Raw genomic sequence first — 10,000 nt, forward strand, 5'->3', positions numbered from 1 at the left:
CTCTCAGAGCAAGGAGTGGCCCTAGCCTTCTTCGACGAACGAGTGTCTCCCGATGACCGGGCGGCCATGGTCAAGAACCTAAGCCATCCAGCAACCTCGAAAGCACTCAAGAGACTTGAAAAGAAGAACTTCACTCTCCCTGACGGTCTTTCCAAATTGGTAACAGGGCGAACACTAGAGGCCATTGGGATCTTTGCTGGGAGGATGGTCACTACCCATAACGTGGAAGATGTTTTGCAAGATCCACGAACTTGAGCCACCGTCCGAGGCCTGCAGGTCACCAATGATGCAGCAGAGAGAGAGGAGTGGCACTGATACAAAAACTCCAAGCCCGAACCGAAGACGAGCAGCAGAAGGAGTTCCTCCTCAAAGTTGTTCATCATGACCGCAAGACCGTCAAGAGAACAAAGGCTGGAGTGAATGCTAAGTTCCCTCCTGCTCCTTGAGCCCAACGATTTGATTGCCCTGCTCTACTTGCATGATTGTTCTACATTTCTTTTTCATAATTTTTTTTGTTCATTTTCAGTTCAATAAACGTTCGTTGCAATTTTTTGTCTTCTCCATTTGATTTTTTCGAAGTTTCACTTGAAATGTGGAATCTTGTCCAACTGTGGGACCAGTAAATATTGACGAATCAAACCAAGTATTTGCCTAAAATATTTATGGGTCATAAGAAACAAGGGGACACCCCTTCTGACAATTTTCAACAAATTTCATTTTTTTACCACCATGAGTGAAACACCCTAATATATATATATATATATATATATATATATATATATATATATATATATATATATATATATATATATATATATATATATATATATATATATATATAATTTTCTCCCATGCTCTTCCAGCTGAAGAAGCTGCATAAAGCAATCATGAAAGGCTATGCAAGGTAAGCCCTTTGCAGTTTCAAACCCTTCTCAGAGTTCCTCCACAGCTGTAACGACATATGCCTGGTGTTTGCTTAATCGTTAGAGTGGTGGGCTTGGGATCCTAGGGTCCTGAGTTCAAATCCTGTTTGGCTGTTGAATTAATATGAGGTGTGGTTGATTCAGCCTGTCATCCTTCTGAGGTTGGCAAAAATGAGTGCCAGCTTGCTGGTATGCTTTGGCGGAGTGGCGACCTGTCCAGGATTGTGCCCAATAGCCCAGGAGACTGCTTAGGCAGCACCAACGCTCTGCAGAGAGTATGGTCCCAATGGATGGAATGGATGGATGGAAAGACATTCACAAATAGTACATACATGAGACTTCCAATGCTATTCACCCTCTCAGCTGTGATTGGTTACCCAACGTGGCCCACCCCCCGTGTAGTGTTTACATGGTGTGGAGATAATGGAGAAAGCCCAAACAGCTTAGCCCATAAGTAAAACAAAAAACGTGTACATATATATATATATATATATATATATATATATATATATATATATATATATATATATATATATATACATACATACATCATGTCATATCACTCTCACACTCTCACATGCGGACACACACACTTAAAAAATATACTGTAACATCCCATAGTAAACAACCGTAATATACAACCTGAAAAGTCAATACAAGCAGCACACAATTCTCCACAAACTTCATTGTTTTCCAAAAATGCCCATCAGTATGCAAACTGTAAATGTCCTAAGAAAATCAAAATGGTTCACATCAAATGGCAATACTCACACAATGACATCAATTCGGTGAAATCCCAAGAAAGGTTTGTATCGCAATTCACACTAAATATTCTCAAGGAAACAACACATTGTCCTGATCACCACAAAATCAGAGAACAGGACAAAACAAATGAGCATGTCTATAAACAAACTGCATTTTAACATGTCCAAGAATATGTAAGAATTTTTACCTTTGCTGAAACCAAATTATTGAACTACACAATGGTTAATTTTTTAATCTTTAATGCATCATTTCCTCCTTTTCAAGGACATTTCAGAACCTTGTCATGTTTATATTTATTTGTGTTTACAAATAGCTTTTCTAAGTTTGCCATCTCAGTCTTTGGGTTGTCCTCGTCACATTGAATGAAATCCTTTTGTAATCTGATTATTTCCTATATTCGCACTCATGTTAGTTTTTTTTTTAACAATTCCACATGAGAACTCAGCATTCCATTAAACATAGCCATAGTTCCAGGCCATGTAACATCGGAGTATTTAGTGTAGAAGTAACAACCTTACTGAATCAGAATTAAATTTCAGTCTGCCATTTTGGTGTGGTGTCGGCAAGGAGTATATGACGTGTGTTAGAAAGGACGTTAAGCCAGCCTACCTGCGTTAGATTTCTTTTTTGGACTGAATTTGAGTCCAGTATTATAACACCTGTCACAAGAAGAGGAGTTTTTTCCATATCCTAGCATAGTGATCAAAATGTGTTATAAAGCATCAACACTAAAATATTATAAAATTATCCCTTTGTTATAAATGGAAAACCAGCTCAGCCCATAAGTAAAACAAACTCAGCTCTCTTGCTTTAACCAGGATTCTCCCAGTTTTGGAGAAAGCCCAAATTATCAGACAGAAAGTCTCCCAACTGGGATCCATTTATAAACAAATTTATTGAACAGGTCCTGTTATTTATTCGAATGTACTGCATTGTCAGTCGTTTGTGATGCTCTGCACTTCCAAGAGATTTGTGATCATCAATGTCATTTGCTTGATGAAGTGGTAATCAAAGAAATCTTTCAGGTCAATTTGTGCCACTTTGTTTGATTACTATGAAGTGTTTGTAAGTAGGACTTACATTTGCTACACAGAAAATCAACTCCAAAAATAATTTCAAACCATGTCAAAAACATCATGTATTTAGTGTTAAATATCTTCTTGGACAGATCCACGACTGATGTGCTCCAAAATGAGGAATCTCATGATCAACATTAATGGGAATTTGACGAGTATGAAAAAGAGACTTTTGCAGTAATCTACTGGGGAAAAAAAATGCAAACATATTTGTGAAATCTGAGCTGTTGCAAACAGCTCAGGTTTCGAAAATATGTCTGTCCAGGAAGCTATCATGCTGAAATAAAAACCATTTGAGTTCAGATCAAGGTTCATGTCGAAGGCGACATCAGACTGTGCAGAGGTTTATGGAATTGCTATCATGACGTTAATATCAGTCAAAAGAGCTCTCTTTATGCATTGAATGCATGGCTAATGTGGTATGATATCGGCTAAACAGCACACATGACCTGAACCTTGATGAATTGAAATGCTTCCCATAGAGTAAATTGCAAACAGCTCAGCTTTCTAGCAGTTTGTATAGTGTTCACTTCACTCCAGGAAGGGTAGAATTCGCTTTTCAAACCTGTCTTTCCTTTTTTTGAAGTCAAATCCAACGATACACTGCTGTACTACTGTGGCACTCGCAATACTGTATCACCAACAACATAATATTGTGGATGAAGCTTAAGCTGGTCGTTCAACTGCATTCCCTCTTAGATGCTTTAGATCCCATAGGTATCTGTAAGAAGAACAAGCTTTTGAGCCAGTTCCATAGCAAAATGACAAATTCACAACAATAGCAGAAATAACTCTCTGACCTGTGCCCTTGATGGGTGTGGCAAGAAAGTGTCAGGTTTTTCTCCCCCACTCCCCACCACCCCAATATCTTTTGTTATTTAACAAAAATGCATCAATGCAGATAATTATTTAATTCTTCTTTTTTTTCTTTCAAAGAAAATACTAATTTCACTAATCAAAGAGCGAGCACATTGTAATGTGTGAAGCATGCAATGATACAATTTCCAATTAATTTCAATAAAGTTTGAGCTCAGGGGTCACACACTTACCTTTGAGGTTTTTATTTATTTATAAAAGATTGAAGTTCATTGAAGAGTGAGGTGACAGTAAAAAGGCAACAAACTGACAGAGGATAGCAACAGTTGGACAAAATAAGCAAGGAAATGAATAAAACGAACAGGAAAAGAAAGGAGAGAGGGGAGGAGAAAACATAGCAACTTGAAAGTGGGACGATGATGTCAGGTTAGTTCATGGGGGGAGGGGGGGTAGACAAGATCACGAGTAGGGATAGGGTGACACGAGATGTTCGTGCAACATCATATTGAAGATGGGTGGGATTGAACAGCCTCAGGAAGGTGATTCCACAGATGGAACAAAAGAAGAATAAAAGGATGGAGGTGTGCAGCAGGCCAGGATTTGGGGATTTTAACCAGACTGGAAGAACACATGCGTTCTGTCGAGTCTGGATTTGATTGCCAGCTGACTTAAACTGCTACCCTGATGCTTCACAGGCAAAGCACTGCAGAAATGATCATGCCTGCCCATCATATGGGACATTATAAGAGTACAAGAGGGACCCATCCACCAGCATTGGTTGCCGGTAGACGTTAAAAATCCCACAGCATCTTTCATAAAGAGTAGGCGATTTGTTGCCGGCACCCTGAATTCGATCTGAATGATTCCCTTAACTCCTGCTTATAAACATAATTTATTGCCATGTCTGCTGTAGTGAAAACAATTTTACGAATGACTGACACGATTAAATAGAAAGCAGGTGTATAAAAGTTGGAACCTCAGAGTAGATAAAGAACGTTGTCAGGCCAAGGCCAAAGTCTAACACAACATCTTTCCTACTAACCTTCCAAAGCAGATCTTCAACAATGGGGAATGTAAGCTTGCCTGTCTGACAGCATTTTATTTTGGGGCGTTTTTGGAATACTAAATGTACCCCCACACTGCAATCGTTGAGTTTCTAACTTTAACTCCACTTTTTTTCACCATCAACATGGCTTCAGACTCATCATCTAAAAATTTGCCCAACATAGCTATAAGGTTTAATTATATGTTATGTTTATATGGGTGTGTGGGAAGTTAAGGGGGTGGATTCTGTGCACAAATTTGTAGAGAGATGGGTTTTTGATAGACAATGTAATGCTATAATAGTTTTCTTTTTAAGGTGTAAATCACATTTCCGACAAGTCACAGATTGGCTATACTGTACTTCCTTTAATGAATGACAAGGATAAAAATGTCATTGTGCGACGTGTTACTGTAATAAAAGCCAGGTCAATGGAGAGGGAGAAAAAGCTTTTACAATATCCCAAGGGATATACACAGTGAATAAAAGAATGTCATGTCATTCCTGGAAACTGACTATACACCTATTGTTCTAAAATAATTGCACTTTATAATCAAGTCATAACCAGAAGATCAAGTTTTTTTTCTTCCATTTGAATATATGTTTACAGCTACTTCTCTACAGTATCCGAGCTGGCTCATGGAATAATAATTATAACGAATGACATTTAGAAACAACCATAAATCGAATACTCCATGGAGTTTAGTGTCAGAAGCAAATTTATCAACCAAAATGCCAAATGATGGAATTTCTGCCTTTTTTATTTGTTTAAAAATCATATAATAGAAGCATTTGAGAAAACCGGGTGCTGATTTAGAAAAAAAAAAGTTAGAGAACAGAACGTCAGTGGTGATAGGCTTTGAAACCTAGTCGGCTTGCTATTTGGTACTTTGTTTATTGGTTTTTCGGGAGGATATATAATGTAGGCTCATGGTAGAGCAAGGGAGTGTATAAAAGAAAGGTAGCATACTGGCAGTGTGGTAGTGGGGAAATGACTGGACACAAACAACCAAGTGGATGAATGAACAGGAAAATATGAGATGAGAACTTGCAGGTTAGAGGGGTTTGGGTGCATTAACAGAGGCAGAAAAGATCACTGGAAGTGATGGATGATGATACAAGATCATGGTGAACTGCCGCTTTGAATCCCTGAAAGGAGGAGCTGGATGTTCCTGACTCTGGAAGGCAGTTCCGCAGGTAGCAAAATAGAGGAACAAAGGATTGCAGGTGAACAGTAAGCCTGGATTTTAGCAGGTCAACAAGGAGAAGGTCACTGCAAGAACGTGGTGTCCTTGTGGTGCTGGAGAGATGCATATTGCTGCATGAGTGAAAGGGAGGGGGAGAAAGGAGAAAACAGAGAGGCCACCAACCTGTCTGCAATGATAGAACGCCAGGCCCTTTGCCTTTGGTTCTTTGTGGGAGATGTCAATGATGGTGAGAACTTTAGATTCTACCATAGCCATCACTGTGAAGTCAGACAACCAGCATATAGTTGAGAGCAGCACTCCACTGATATATGAGCAAAGTCTTTGTAAGCTGTGAGAACTTCAAATAATTGAGAAATGACTTGGCATGACGGAGAATACCCAATCTGTTGCTGTGATGGAGGATGGATGATCTTGACTGAGGGAGGGAGTTCCACAGGTGGCAAAATAGAGGAACAAAGGAGTGCAGGTGAGAAGTAAACCTGGGTTTTAGAAGGTCAACAAGGAGAATGTTACTGCAAGAACATGTTGTCCTTATGATGTGGTCTTCCCGGGTAAGGTTTTGGCTGTTGACGAGGCAAAGGAGTTCAAGAGATTGAACCTCTTCCAGCAGCTGATCAAAAAAGTAGAAAGGTTGCTTGACGAGGTGACCATTCTTTTAGAATTTAGAGCAACAAGGTGAGAATATGACACCTTACTGGATTGAATGATATATATTCTGGTCAGATAAGCATCTGATCCTTTCCAGATATGCTGAGAGGAATACAGCTGCTGCCGGTTTGCTGTTGTGTTGGGGGTATCATATAGTATATTGAGGGATAATCTGCAAAGCGGGAAAGTGTTGTCTTGGACATACAATTGTTGTATCTTTTTCTGGGACAACATAAGAGCAAAACTAGCCCCAAGATGCTGCCTTGGTGCATTCCATCCTGATCCAATGTGAGAGAGTATTAAAAAAATTAATGAGATAAAAACAAGAGCGAACATTCCTTTGCAATACATATCCACCACTGATGTGATATTTTCAAAATCCAAAAAGGGCACAACTCTAAAAAAATTGACGAAACACCCTGAAACTCGAACTTGTTCTGTAACTTATCATAATAAAGCCATGTACCAAGTTTCAGTTGAATATATTTAAAGGTATGGAAAAAAGTCTGAAAAATCACAGGCATGATAGACGGAGCGCAAACCTATAGTCCCCTGTGGTGAAACTAGTAGGGGGACTAATAAGGCCATCAGGTCCGTCAAAGTACTTGTTCACATCACACGTTTCGGATATATACTGTTACGGATCTGGAAACCATTTGCATTCAACATACAGGTCCCAAAAGTCAGTTATCCCGTTAAGTACATGTGTAGTAAGATTCCCTTCCTTTTGTCTAGTGGGAGAATAAAAAACGTGCGTTGCTACTTCTTTTTAGTTAGGTTATTTAAACTTTACATCCAACGAACAACCAACAACCATTCCATTCCCCATCACGACCCACTACCCACCCGATGTCTACAAACACTGACTTGTCAAGGCAGGGTCTTGCAGCCGTTCCTGGCCGCTTCCTCCAGCATCCCAATTCAATCTGGCGGTGGATCCTTTTTAGCGAGTCTGCAGTAGAGTGAATGGGTTTTTCCGGCCTGGCCAAAATCCCTCCCAGAGAGGGCGGACCCATGGAAGCTCTATCCAATCGGGGCGAACAGTGATGTTGGCTTCACCAAGGCCCGTCCCCTATCGAGGGGGATCTATAAAAATGACATGTGGATTGCGCTAGAGTTCTTGAGTGGTTAAGAGCAGTGGTTAAAAGGGGCTGTTACGAGTTATTAGTTGGTTGTTGCTGTCACAAGGGTTGAGCAGAGGGTCAGAGGCGGCAAACGCGTCTCTGCTGGGCCTCCACAAGGAAGGGCAGAGCGACCCCGACCTCCCTCCGTGGACCCCGACTATTCACCACTCGAGCTCCGCCATGAACCACGAGTCCCCCACGTGCGACTGGGACCAGGCCGACGACCATTGGCTGGTGCCGCAGCACGGAGTGACCCCTTTCTCCGACGGCCAGGTACCCATCCGGACTCTGACCCCCAGCTCGTGTCTCTCTCTCTCTCTCTCTCTCTCTCTCTCTCTCTCTCTCTCTCTCTCTCTCTCTCTCTCTCTCTCTCTCTCTCTCTCTCTCTCTCTCTCTCTCTCTCTCTCTCTCTCTCTCTCTCTCTCTCTCTCTCTCTCTCTCTCTCTCTCTCTCTCTCTCTCTCTCTCTCTCACTCTCTCTCACATCGGCTGGAAGGTCCAATAAAGAACTCTGGGTTTCTTTTATTTTTGTGTGTGTGTGTCTGCGTGTTGGCCTGTAAATTTTTGTGTGTGTGTCTGCATGTAGGACTGATTGTAAATATTTCCCTGATTGCATATTCGCGTCAAGTCTTGCCTTTGTCTCTATTTTACTGTTTATAAATTTATTAGAAATGTTCCCAGTCCGTTTCTGTCCCTTCTTATGGTCCGGGTCTGAGTATAAGCGGGGTTTCATCCCCGGTAATCGGTCTATCACAGCCGGCACGGCTTTGGCAGTTTCCGCTCAGCTGCACCCGAACCGGAGTTGGTAGTCGGTAGTTGGAACTCTACCGCAGTCGGTAGTGTGACCCGGTTCGAGCAAGACGTGCCGAGGGCATGGTTTCCCCGGTAGTCGAAATCGCGTAGTTAATTAGGTAAATTGGTTTTAGACAAACAGACCCTACGCTACGCGGTTGAGATATTGGCGTCCACGGTCGGTTCAGCGACCCGCCAGCTCACGGAATTATCCGGAGCGACGGCCTACAATTCCGGGGAGTCTGGTGGGAGAGGGCGTAACCTCACCCACCTAGCGGTCATTCTCGCCACCGACCCCCAGCCCACAACAATACTATGATATGGTGGCAAAATAGATCAGTCTGTATCTTACTCACTGTTACTTTGTCTGGTCCCTGGTTAAATTGCAAACAAAATAGGATTCAATAACATCCACCGAGTTTGCATTCAGTTGAAAATTGTATGGTTGATCACCAGCCAAGAACTATCCTTATACATATATCATGCATCTTACACAATATAACAATTGTAGACATCAAGTAGCCTCATTGCATATACTTACATTATATACTGTAGGTGCTGAGCTGATCTTCCAAGCATTTAATTTAGGTGAGGAAAGGTTAAAATATTAAATGAGATAAATCTAACTCTTATCACAAACACCACCTTACAGATTGCATTTATGAGTAAAGACGTCATCAGAAGTCAAAATTAGAAATATAAAGAAGATGGCGTTTTTATTGTTCCAAAGACAATTGAGAACAACTTTGTTATCTATCGTTAAGTTGTCTGCAGGTCAAAATACACTCGTTTATATCTATATTTACAAGCAACGTATCGATTAAGTAATCTTTATATGTGATACTATTATTATTATTATTTTATCTAGTGACTGACATAAAACAATTTTTGATGCGACTATTCAACTTGTTTTTTTCTTTTCTTTTTAAGATTATAACTTTAAATATGTATTTTAATATTGAATAGTGACCCTTTAAAATTATAATTACATTTTTAACCTCCACTTACACACCTTGTTTGATAAACCGCACAACCATTACAGAGATGACAATTCTTGAGACCATTTCTTTAAATACAGTAAAACTTTTTACCTCATCTGGAAGATTTTTTTTAACCTCGTTATATATTTCTTTCTCCAGTTGTTTTGCTTCTTTACCATAATTCATCTTAAATATTTCATTTTTTCAAGAATCTACTAGTATATGGAAAACGTATGTCTAAAAATAACAAACATCTTGTATTAACTTGTGTTTTGAATCATTGTGAAAAATAATTTCATGTAGCCTTGGACTCCAGGATTTACAAGGTGATGCAAAGTATTTAGCACCAAGTGATGTGACAGAGATTACAGTGACATGTGTTCAGGGCTGTAACCAAATTGTCAAAACACCAGAAAAGGTGATCAGTAATCCTACTTCTACTTCTACTTCTTCTTCTATAACGACCCCAATTATTCTCCCATTCTTGTGGGATCAGCTGGGCAACGTTTTGGGTGAAGTCTTTCATGAACCGCTGACCAGGCCTGACATTTGACTGAAGGTGACATGGATTTGTAATTTGTTCAGGCTTCTGGCGATAACTCCTCGACTCTTCGTGAAAGACAATGT

At 40.3% G+C, this 10,000-nt stretch overlaps 1 protein-coding gene across 7 annotated transcripts in view; it reads right to left on the reverse strand.

Moving 5' to 3' along the window:
• The window catches only part of LOC147030577 (zinc finger protein Helios-like), a 97,483-nt gene that overhangs the window by 73,712 nt on the left and 13,771 nt on the right, over positions 1 to 10,000 (reverse strand). The window contains exon 1 of one of the 7 annotated variants that reach the window (XM_085874791.1): positions 1,695 to 1,778. The exons of the other annotated variants lie outside the window; for them this stretch is intronic. The gene's annotated coding sequence lies outside the window, so the exon portion shown is untranslated. Of the gene's footprint in view, positions 1 to 1,694; positions 1,779 to 10,000 lie in introns of those variants that run through there. 7 annotated transcript variants of the gene reach the window in all.

This window comes from Eptatretus burgeri, chromosome 3 (genome assembly GCF_056783735.1).
Source record: "Eptatretus burgeri isolate ZD-2024b chromosome 3, Ebu_testis_v1, whole genome shotgun sequence".
In the NCBI taxonomy this organism is placed as follows: Eukaryota; Metazoa; Chordata; class Myxini; order Myxiniformes; family Myxinidae; genus Eptatretus; species Eptatretus burgeri.